General features: G+C 32.9%; 1 long non-coding RNA gene across 2 annotated transcripts in view; it reads right to left on the bottom strand.

The window, feature by feature from the left end:
• Positions 1–1,325: 1,325 nt before the first annotated feature.
• The window catches only part of LOC106467919, a 17,205-nt gene continuing 5,850 nt past the window's right edge, over positions 1,326–12,680 (bottom strand). For both annotated transcript variants that reach the window (XR_002612507.1, XR_001291364.2), the window contains exons 3-5: positions 6,020–6,089; positions 4,359–4,471; positions 1,326–2,618 (exon numbers count right to left, since the gene is read on the bottom strand). This is a non-coding gene — a long non-coding RNA (uncharacterized LOC106467919). The remainder of the gene's footprint in view (positions 2,619–4,358; positions 4,472–6,019; positions 6,090–12,680) is intronic.

Genomic DNA, 12,680 nt, shown 5'->3' with positions numbered 1-12,680 from the left:
ATTTTCACAGTCACACTATAACAAACACTATAATTCACAAGGAACGTCTCACATGCTCAACAATACGTCTCTCTCCCTGTCCGCAGTTCAATTACCCATTGTTGCCGTCACTTCTTACCGGTCTTATATACACAAGACTACCGAAATCTAGTAAAGGCTAGAGCATTCAGGAAGAGACAGGATCCTTCTAGAAGTTAATGACGTGTTACTAGTGTCACATGACTTCCGCTGTTGTAACAATATGTTGTTGCTCCTGCTAATAAAATATTGAGTACTATAAAGGTTTCTCATTGGAACGATGAAAATTTCTTGTTTTTTTGTTTAGTAGTTACGAAACTACAAACTATATTTTTCTATTCACATCAATACAAGCAGTAGTAATCATATTTGTTAAGTATAACCTATAATATGGTATGTATCCCCAACACACACACACACATACATTTTATGCCATTCTTTGTACAATTACAGAAACATAACACACCAAGTGACCTGCCATTTCCTAATGATCTACTATTTTCTATTTTAAAATATATTTCTGTTCTTAACTTATATATTAGAACCTAGTGGTCACATTCTTAACTAAACAGACAAGTAGAGGACTAACTCCCAGCCCCCCAGTGGCACGGCGGTATGTCTGCGGATTTAAAACGCTAGAATCCGGGTTTTGATACCCGTGTCGGGCGTAGCACAGATAGCCCATTGTGTAGCTTTGTGCTTCATTACAAACAAACATACTAACTCCAATAATTACCACAAATATTAATTAATAAAACTCAATATTTATTTGCTTTCTTTTTACATTTTTTAATATGTTATATATAACTTCAATATTATGTATTAACAACTAAGTGATAGAATTGAGCAAGTATCTAGAAAAGAATAAATACATTTTGTCTTACTTTATCCTTTCTTTTAATAATAATAATAATCTCATATAATTTTTTTTAAAGCAGTCATATTGCATTATTAACAATATTTTATGATATGGCACACATTTTTCTCACTGAAGATTTTTTTCAATTTAAGTGTATACTGTATATAAACTATATACCTTCTCCAGAGGGATTTAACACATAAGTATTTCCTTAGAGGGGAGACTCTAATTTTACCTGCACTAGTACTTGTAGAGTATTACTATTATTTCTAATAGTATAATTATTTTTAAAGTGGTCATTTCTAATGCATTTCTTCACACTAAAGCAAAATCGAGTTAGTAAAGATGTCATGAGAAGCAATTTCCATTAATATCCTGATGTTCTATTCCATAAAGAACACCACAATAAGCTTAAAGCAAACCAAAAACTTTACTCTTTTCCAATAAGATCACTGCTGTAATCTTTACTCTTAAAGATAAAAGTTACAGTATCAATGTTACGAATTCTTTCCCAATATTCACAAAATCTTATTACAGGGGTTTCCTGTTATACATCGTGAGGCATTCCTGGAAAGTGGGATGTACATCTAAAATGATATTAAGCAACACAATCTTTACATGTATTATGGGGGGGGGGGGATATGTTCCTGAAAAATTTTGGTCCACTTCTGAATAACTTTTTTAAAGGGTGTAAAGTGGCTTTTTAAACAACAGTTTACTATACAAAACATCCATGTGAACACAAATGTCTTTACATCCTCTGCCATCTTGACAAGGCAACGTTGATTCACACACATATTGGTAGTACAGTACACTATGCTTGGTAAAGTAGTCCGGGCTTGGTTGAATGGACTGACCATGTGATATCTTTCCCATGGGAATGAAGCTTGTAACCAAAACAAATTGAAGGCTAATAAAATTTGGTTTGTTAGAGTGATTATGATATTATATTGAGTAATTTATGTTAAATTTCATATTTATTGGAGGGGTGGTGAATACATTAGAGGAGAGGGGGATGCCTAGAGAAAAAAATGCCACATTTCTCACACTAAGGGAAAATCTGGATTTTTTTTAAATATTGTATTATAAAAGTAAGAACTTAAAACTTATATACTGTTAAAATATGGATTATTAGCTATGATTTTATGCTATGCTAATAGGTATAAAATAAACAAAAAGTAGTTTAATTCAATTTTGAATGTAAATCACTAAAACCCTTATGACATGCACAATAAAGAATGTCTGGGCAGAAAAGGTTAATACTCTAGTAATGAAACAAGGTGACATTGTTTCAAAAATATTGGTAGTAATTGGTAAGCACTACACCCGGAAAAGTACTTGACAATGTTAGAACACTCTAGTAACGAAACAAGGCAACATTGTTTGATACATGGGTAGTAATTGGTGAATGCTCTAATAATGAAACAACACAGAGTGATGCAAGATATAACGGGGACCCACTGTACTGATTTTAAGCCCAAATTTTTATGTCACTGTTGCCAATTGTACATAAAACCTAACCTGTGGTCATAGACTGAGAAAAACAAGTGAAATACAGATAAATTCACTGGCATAATTCTTTTAAATTTTTATACAATATGTATGCAAAAATTATATAGAACAAACACTGGGAATTTAAAACATATAAATATAAAGATAAGCCTTCAATAACCAGTGAGTTCTACAAATGTCTGGTCCACCTTGTTGAAAATGTTCTTTTACTTCTCATGAACCAGCTCATCTTTGAAAATTTGAAAAGAAGAAGAATCAAACAATTACTGCAAATAACCAACATTGCCACTACATAAAAAAATCACACAAAGATCTCATTAAATAATTTTATATAAAAATGTAGAGATAAGAAAGAATAGAAAAAAATACTTTATTATTCATGTAATGATTCAATTGAATATAAAATGCTTGTGTGATTTAAGAAAATTGTAATTTCTTAAATAAAAATACCTTTTATATATTTCACTGTACTTTACATAACGTTTAAATTTCATGCTTTTAAGTTTATTTTTGGAGTTAAGTTTGAAAAAAAAGCACAAAAAACTTAATGAATTTAAGGAAAATAGAAAAAAGTCAATATTAAAAATTACTTGATTTGTACATGTTAAAAAGTTAACTGGATTTTACAACCTCATCAACTGTTATTACAGTATTACTAAAAATAACCAGTGTTCCTCACACAGCCTATCAATTATATCTGACAAATCTTCACAATAACTGAAGTTCTAAAACTGATAAATGACAGTTACTTTTCAGCTAATCTATAACATGTTTTGAACCTTAAATATTTAATTTAGGTAACAGCTGAAGATGGATTACTTTAAGGTGTTCAGCTCTACAACAACTAAATATGCTGATTACAATAATACACTGTTGTATTTTTAATTCATTAAACATGCCTATGTGTGTTATTAGGAGCATTACAAAAGTTTTTAGTAACAGAAAGAAAAGGTATGTAATTTTAGTACTTTAGTTATTACTCAATCTCAACAAGAGGAAGACGAATATATCTTTACTAGAAACAAAAAAAGATGTGAAATCAGCTTTTGGAAATACATCTTAGAGTCAAAGACATTATTAAATTTTGCTAGTTATTTTTATTGTTTAAGTTTAATGACTTCTCAAAAAAACAAAGTTAAAAAAAAACCATTCCAGTTCTATTTAGTGCAATTTTGAAAAGTTCATGGATAAATGTTAACAGGTGAATAACATTGATAGTTTATTTATATATGTGGACATTTAGTATAAATGTAAAAAAATGAGTGTATTCACAATGTCAATGCATGCCATTTTTCACAGATCATAATCTACCTTAAGTAATATCATACTTTCAACATAACATAATGCCTTGGTCCATCTCAACTGTCCCATCCTCTAAACTACACTAAAACTATTAATAATTAAATTAAAAAAACAACACTTAAAGCCAGCCCTTATCATTCATATAGTTATCAAGCTTTCTCTTAAACTCAGTTAAATTTACACAATACCACACATCGAGGGAAGAAATCCAATATTGAGACAAATGCAACAAATTAATCTTTTTCAAACCTTTGAATATTCTAAATGTCTGAATTAGGACTGAGTTTGAGTGTAAGTTAATGTTTTCAAACAGCAAAGAGCTGTAAGATATTAAGTCCACTGACTTATGAAGTAACCCAGGCTTTAAAATACTTGAAAACAAAAACTTTAACTGTATAATTAAAATTATTCATAAACCATTTGGTTAAGTCAAATACATTTTTATTTCTAATCAAAGTTATAAACATGTAGTGGAGTTTCATTGCACAATTATCATGAATTTCTTACTTCAAAAACTGTAATTATGATAAATTAATATAACTTGAGGACACTCATACTTAACCAAACAGAATAGCTTCATACAACAATCGCTAATAAAATACATAAACCCTTAATGAAACAAAACTAAAACCAAGAAAACATGTAGTTAGGAATCACACAGGCCAACCTTTCACCATGTTGCAGGTATTATACCATATCACATGGAGGAAATTTCTTTCAGAGTACTCTCCACTTCTTGCTGTAGAGACTGGTTCTGCACTCGTTCTGTTTCCACCGTTTCTGGAACACAAGATTACACACACAGACTAAAATTCTTAAAGTGTATGTACACATTTGAATGACCACAATTTATACAATATCAGCAACTTCCCTAAAATTTAAGTAAAGAAAACTTTTAGGTTACATTACTTTAATTTTTTTCTTATGAGGTAAAAACTAGTATAAGATTAAAAATAATTATTTTTTCAGTACTTTAATTACAAATTATACAACTTTAAACTGTTGTATTTGGCCATTCATTTTTTGGTGAAGTTTTCATGAAGTCTGGAAATATGTAATTTAATCCAGAAAACAAATGAAACCATTTACCTAATTATAATTTTTTTTCCCCGTTTGTACATCTTTAGTTGTGAATTAAATATATCACAAATTAGAAAATTTGTGAAAGTAGCATTTACAAATATTGAATACTTCATTTCTGCTTGATTTAATAACTAAGGCCTATTTTGAGTGCTGTAATATACATTGGCATAAGGCAATAGGAGATTCAAGCCCACCGAACCCCCTACTCCCACCCAATTTGTTTTTAACTCACTTCAAGTTCAACTGTTATTAGGACTTGATGACACGAGAAATGAGGAAGCTCTTGACAAGCATTTTCCAATGGTTGATTGAATAGCAAACAATACTGATATTACTTACTCAGAACTGCACATTGAATTACCAAGTTCCCCCTCATTTTTTTTATATAGTACCGTATTTGATGCTGAATGCTCAAAGAATTAAATTTTCTGAAACATGTTGCCATTCTTCATGTTCATGATTGTTTAATGTTTCTAAATATAGAGAAAATCTCTATGTTGCAAACCTCATGTGCTAGAAATTCAATCAGTTGCAAAAGTCATTCAGTCTCTCAAACTGAAAGGAATGCAGCACATTTACTTTCATATGTTAAATAACAGGTTCACAGAGATATTGAAATTCAAGTTCTCATTACTGGTTGACTATTTCTAATCGCCAGTTATATCTTCATCCTTGTGAGCACTAATTTTTTGCACTGAAACTTGACAAAAGTAAGCTCCATAGCATCATACCAAAACAACAATTCAGTGGCTAGGTGATGGTGTTGGTTGAGTCTGAACAAATGAAATCAGTCTAGCTAGATTTTGTTCAAGACAATTTGTGGAATCACTTTGTAATCAATCACTGATGAAGATAGTTGTTTACATGCATCTTATATAGCACTTTCACAGTGAAAATTGTGTGCACATGCTCTATATTTAGGTACAGTTATCATACATACATATGGAATGAGATTCTTGGCTACACTATGATGCCTGCTTCTACTTTATAACCTGTCACTTCACATAAAAACATGCAACTTTTATATGCATATAGCTGTACATAACCTCAACAATGCATGTACGTATACTGGTGTATCAATATCAGTAATGAACAATTTTTTGTTGGGGGCTGATGCCTTTGGTAATATCTTGTGATACGTAGTGACCAGGATGTTTTCAAAATAATTTTGAATGTTATTTCTATTACTACCAGAAAAAACCATGACCCATAAATATTATTTAGTTTCAGATAAAAGGTATTCACCTTCAAGATTTTCCACTTCTTTCTGCAGTTTCTGTACAGAACGTTCTGCAATATCTGCACGACTCTCAGCCTATGTATACATATAAAAAAAGTAAGCAATTTTTACCTCACAATATATTTTTAGATAATGACATTTTACATGACCCTGCTCCTAAAAATGAAAACGTTTTGTTTGTGTGTGTGTATTGTGGGTTGAGACAAGTAAGAATATGTCATAACATAATATTGACAGATGGTTTAGAAAGCTTTCATGTTTATTAGATGGGCCAATTAAAAAAGAAAAACCCAAATACTTAAAAAATGTATATAAACTGACTTGCGTCAAACACAAGCAGAAATTACAGTAATTATGAATAGTTCTTTGCAATTCAAAATAGATTTCTAGATATACAAGTTAGAGTATCAAATACCACATCTCAACTGAAAAGCTCAGGTTGTTTAAAAAAGTTAAGAATAGTAAAAAGGGAAACATATTTCGAGCTTTAAATTTATTTTATTTGGTTGAAGATCGAGAATTAAAAAAAAAGAAGGTTTGCTCCACCACATTCTTGCTGTCACAGAGATGACAGTTAATAGATTTTGACAAAAATAAAATATTAGTAGGTGTAATTGTGTTATAGTCCATTGGAAAGATTTAAGAAATTATCACAGGAAATAACTTTATTTACCTCTTCCAAGATAGTATACAACTTTTTTTTGCCACGAGTATGAATATTATATTTGATATTCAACAGTTCAGCTAAACAACAACTAAATACTGTTATGAATTACTCTGATGTAAAAACAAGTGTGATGTTGTCACTGATGTTTACATAGTTCAACAACTTTTTTTTTTAAATTTTACACAAAATTACTTGAGGGCTATCTGCTCTAACCATCCCAAATTTAGCAGTGATAGACTAGAGGGAAGGTAACTAGTCAACAACACTCACCACCAACTCTTAGGCTACTTTTTTACCAATGAATAGTAGGATTGACTGCCACATTATAATACCTCCATGATTAAAAGGGTGAGCATGTTTGATGACAGGGATTTGAATCTATGACTCACAGATTGAGAGTTAAGTGCCCTAACCACCAGGTCATGACAGGCCAGTTCAACAGCTTGTGCTTATTTTATTAATGTGAGTAATGAAAATATCATATGATTGGGATCATGGAATGGAACAGATTCCATAGCAAAATATTTGGGAAATGGAAAAACATCAACAACTAAAAAGTTGTCAATTCTAGAAGGTAATGGTTTGAAATACAGACCATTTAAAGCAATACTGTAATATTATCAAACAAACAATCTATTGATAAAATTAATGTCTTTCATCTACAATTTCATGACTGTTTAACAACTCTGGTAAATTATTACTCTGTGTTAGTAAAAACTCACGTTTTTATGATAATGTTACTTACAAAAATTACTATTTTTTTTTCACTTAACAACACTATTGTATAGCTCAGCCAATACATATTCCAACAAATTCAAAAGGTTGGTATGAGTGGTAACTTCAGCCTGCAAGTTGTAGATTTATATTTATTCAAACTTTAATTTTCCTACATTATAAACCTTAGTAAAAAAGAAGACTATAATAAAGTTTTGTACATTGGTCACGTTTGTGGATATACACATGATATCCTTCTATTTAATTGTCAAGGTTTTCTTGAAATTGGCAAACAAAGGTTTCCACCAGAACTTATTCTGGAAGAAATGCTCTTTTGCTTATAACAAAGAACAATATTTGGATATCATCATCCTTAACCAAACACTTAAGTTCAAATTGAATTAGTTTTTATTTTTTTTAATTTTGAAGTTACAAACATTCAACTTCCAAATATAAATATTTGAACAAAAGCTATGTTACAACGTCTAGTATTTACAGCTCATTAGATACATCATAATTTCTTCAAAATTAGAAGATTTCATGGAAAATAGATGATAAAATGTTTTATTTTTAAATGAGGATTCTCCTCAACAATTTTATTATAATGATTATTCTGTATTGTTAGTTTAGTATATGGATTAAGGACTGATCTTAGCATCCTGGACTAGCCAAAATGAGATATTAGGTTTATGCATGAAAATTTATTAAGAGCAAGGGTACCCAACTGACAAAACAGTGCATTCTAATTATTATATGTAATACAGTTTGAGCATTAGCTTTAATTATCTATGCTCATTACTATACATGTTTTATTTTGATCTATGTAGGTAGCTTGCTATAATCAGAAGTTAATACCAATCTAACAAACATGTGAAGAACAAAAATCACAAAATTTTTATTTGAGGATGTATGTTTTAATACATTTTTTAATTTTTCAATGTATATGAAAATAACTATTTATCTCCAGTATTGGGAATAATGATAGAAATTCATAAGTGATAAACATACAAGAATCATAAACAATGAGTAATTGCAACAGAATGGTTTATTTATTAGTATCATACTTTGTTACATAGGATACAAAATAAAAGCAAATAAGCTATAAAAATGTACTAGTATTTTGTATTTGCTTTAAACAGAACAGCACTTCTTGATTTTATACTGTAAGAAGTTTGTTTTGTTGTTAAGTACACAATGGGTTATCTGTTTTATTTACATTTCCTAAACAGTGGTATTTGTGCAGCTACACATCCAACAAGGCTATTTCATGTCAACATGTTCTGGAGGTAACATACATACTTGTACTTGCAGCTAGGTCATTGGCAAGATCTACTGGATTGTATCACATAGATAACATACCCCAAATTGCTTAAATTATTATTTTCCTACACTGAAAATATATTTCTGATAGATACTTATCTCCTTTCACATGTATAGCTATTTTCATTCAGTGCTACCCTCTATATGCATAAAAAATTTTGCATGTCACAAGCCTTGAACTCCCACTTACCCCACAATAAACATGGTTCACAGCGTCTTCATATGTAAATCATCATGCACCAACCCTCCCACAATAGGATTTTGACACACCCTCCTGATGCATGCAACTCCCTCTATTCGATTCCACCAAACTATCACTTCGAGATAAGGCAGAAAGAAATCACTGGTTTTAAGTGAGGAGAAAGGGCGAGAAGTTTATAAGGAAGTAAGTACCTATTGGAAATATATTTTCAGTGTAGGAAAATAACTTCCAATATTGTATCTTACACCCTCTTTCAGACAGAACCGCACAGAAGCTGGGCACAAAATCAACCTCCAGGTCCTACCAAACAAAGGTGGGGTACATTTGTGAAATATGCACATCATCCCTAGATAGGACCACACAAAAGCTAGAGCACAACAGAGGTAATCCACTTCCCCACTCACCCTCCAGATAGAACTGCACAGCAGCTGGGTGCAACATCAACTTCCAGGACCCACTACACTAAGGTGAAGTACATAATATGAGGATCAAACACCACCTACACTGGATAAATGCCATCACTCTACTCTCTACTGAAGTGAAAAGATCACACTTAGGAAGACCCCTCCATGGTCCACCAGCTCAGAAATGGAAAGTGATAAGGACTCTCATACTTCACTAGAAGAACAAGGGGGGAACAAAATGCAGTGGTGAATCCGAGGAATGCCAGCATCAGAGACAGTGCAAGGGGTGACCACGAAATCCCTATTTTAAAAAGCAGATTGCTCCTGATATATTCAATAGAAGGGATGGCAGGGATGGTTCAGCTATCCTCTTCTGCTTTACCCATGTAAGTCCATGTGTTAGTATGGTCTGGAATGGGCATATTAATGAAGCAAATAGGAAAACCCACTAGTGATCTTGTGGAACATCCCATCTCAACAGTCTACATTACTGGCCATGGGTATACATCAAGATTGTTTGAATTAGCCACTGCCCAAAGAAAAGTTTGGTGGGACTGCTGATTGGGAGCCTAAAACAGCCTGGGCAAATACTCAAAAATCAGGATGATATATATATAGATGTACAGTAGGTTAGTCAGTAGCACTGGGACAGTATAACCAGGTTATCACCCCACTGGCCCATTCCACCCCTATCCCACACAACCCTCGCTAAGCTACCCTGCGCAACAACATACTACACTAGGGCCCAAACCCATAGAGGTGGATGGAGCAACAGAAGTAGCCAGGAGTAGCCTGTGCAACATCAAACCCAGATCGGACCACACAGTGGTAAGATTGCAGGTATCACCAACAGATCGACCTGTGTAACCATAGCCCACAAAGTGATCCGACTGAGGACCTTGCAACATCAACCCCTGGGACCCACCATAAAGAAGTGGAACAACAGAGTCACTGAGTGGGAGATAATATACCCCAGTATGACTTACAGATGGCTGTACAGTGTAGAATTTGAGAGATAGGTAGTATACCTGGACAGGCAATGCTCACCACTGAGCAGGATCCCTAGACCTAAAAAGGACATGCTACTGGATGGAAAACTAAATATAGAAAAGATAACTTAACAAGTCCCAGCCAAACCGATGTCTGGAGAATGGCAAAACGCATAAGGCAATACTCTGATAAGGAAGAAACAGCCACCCAATGCAGTTAGTGGAAGGTGAACATATGAGGTGTAGTCCACATGCCCAACTGAAGAACTTCTTCCAATGAAATACAGAGGTGAGATGCCAAGGAAAAGGTAAGGTGCCTGGTCTGATGCGGCAACACTTGGAACAGAGTGCAGGATGAAGGAGACAGGGAGGAATACAACAGTCTAATAAGTCAACAAACTCAACCTGTAAGGGTAGATGGAGAAGGGTCATGTACAGAAGAAAGTTGACAGGGAATGGGACATAAAAGCCTATCCAGGAATCAGACTGGGAATATACGTAGGAAATGGAGGGAAATTGGTGAGAAGAAAGAATGTCCCTCACGAGTCGCCAAAGTTTTGGGTAGGAAAGATTGATCTAGATATAATAGAACATATGTGGAATGGAACAGAGTACATGAAACGTCAATGGCAAAGATATCAGACCGACAATGTCCGCAGGCTTAAAAGAGTAGGAAATAAATATTAAGGGATAGGTGAAACAGGGAACATAAGGATAAAGGTTCAAACGGAGGGAATTTAAAGCAATGAAGAACAATATTGACATTCCAATCTGTAACAACTGCCTGATGAACCTGGAAAAATGGAAGGTGTTGGATAGGGTTGTTCTATAACCAGATATGGAAGAGACAGAAGTCCCATGAACAGCTGGGTGAAGAAATCTGTAAAAAGTGGAACAGTAGGTCGAGATGGAGAAAATTTTTGACTCAAAAGATTAACAGTGAAAGATGTTCAACTTATGTTGATAGACCACTAGGGAAGATGGACGAACAGTCTATGCTAAAAGGGAAGTGACACACACTGACAATCTAGATCTCTTTGCAAGGGGCTGGATAAATGACAGGCGTGAAGTTGAAAAGGGATTAAATACTGGTGATCGATGTTGACTGAGGAGGGATGGATAAATCCCTAACTGTGAATAAAAGCATTGGTGAACAGATGCAAATCTGAACAAGGCAAAGGAAGCGGTACCCCATCATTTTATTGTCTTGGTTCAACCACTAATGAAGATTGTCTCCAAGGAAAAGATGAAGGGTAATTGGGAAGTCCAAGAGATCCTGAGCAAGATTCCATTGGTTGTGCAATGTCCATTGAAGAGAACATATATATGCCTCACCCAAGAAGATATATAACAGGTTCCAGAGAAGTCCAAGTCCCCAAAAGTGATAGAAATTCATGTGCAGAAAGGGTACGGAGAACTTAAAGCTTCATCAAACAGAGATGAAGTAAAGAAGGATGGACTGAGGTTTGTGTTGAAAAACATTACTAACCCTTTGACATTTGGTTTCTAATATTCTTATAAGGTAATGTCACTGTCATCATATTTCATTCCAAAAATATAACTAGAAGATGAAATTGTTTGATATTTGACACAAACTTTCATAAGAGTATGTAATTTCCGAAAAATAAAATATTTAATTTCCATTTTTTCTATCTTACTGTTTTCACATTTCATTTGCATAATTACTATAACCTCATAAATGAATATCAAAAGTTTTTAATGTAAATGTTTATATTTTATTTTCCATTTTCTCTACTATATCATTAACTCTTTCAGCATGAGCTCGGTCTTCGGAACTGACCTCGTAAACATTTTGTGCTTGTTATAGTTTTCATGCTATAACTATTAAATTAGTAAGTGTATGTTCAAGAAATTTGGTACATTATCAGTAAACATTACAATATTTTCATATGCAAAATATTAGATTTTTGTATTATGTCTTAAGATTTGTTAAGCAATATTTTTCTCATGCCTTTTTTTCTTTTTTGCATGTTGTCTATCCAACATGCAAAGTAATTTTCATTAAAAATACTTTTATGCATCAGAAAATTTTCTAATTTCATATGCAAAATCTTTATAATCTCCAGATAGTTATCAATGTTTCTTAACAAAAAGCCCTCCAGTGGCACAGAGGTATGACTGTGGACTTACAACGCTAGAATCCAGGTTTCGATACCCATGGGCAGAGCACAGATAGCCCTTTGTGTAGATTTGTGCTTAACCACAAACAAACTTAACAAAAAACTATATATTTCATCTGTTATTTTCACTAACGAATATCTGTACGAGTTTGGTCGATTTGACTAATTTCATAACCAGCATAAGAAATTAGGAAATAAATATAAATTATGCTTTTTCATTCTAGAATGA

The sequence above is a fragment of the Limulus polyphemus genome, unplaced genomic scaffold (genome assembly GCF_000517525.1).
Source record: "Limulus polyphemus unplaced genomic scaffold, Limulus_polyphemus-2.1.2 Scaffold2795, whole genome shotgun sequence".
NCBI classification, from domain to species: domain Eukaryota; kingdom Metazoa; phylum Arthropoda; class Merostomata; order Xiphosura; family Limulidae; genus Limulus; species Limulus polyphemus.
Note: the sequence above shows the minus strand (reverse complement) of the source record. Positions and strands in the feature narration are given on the sequence as shown.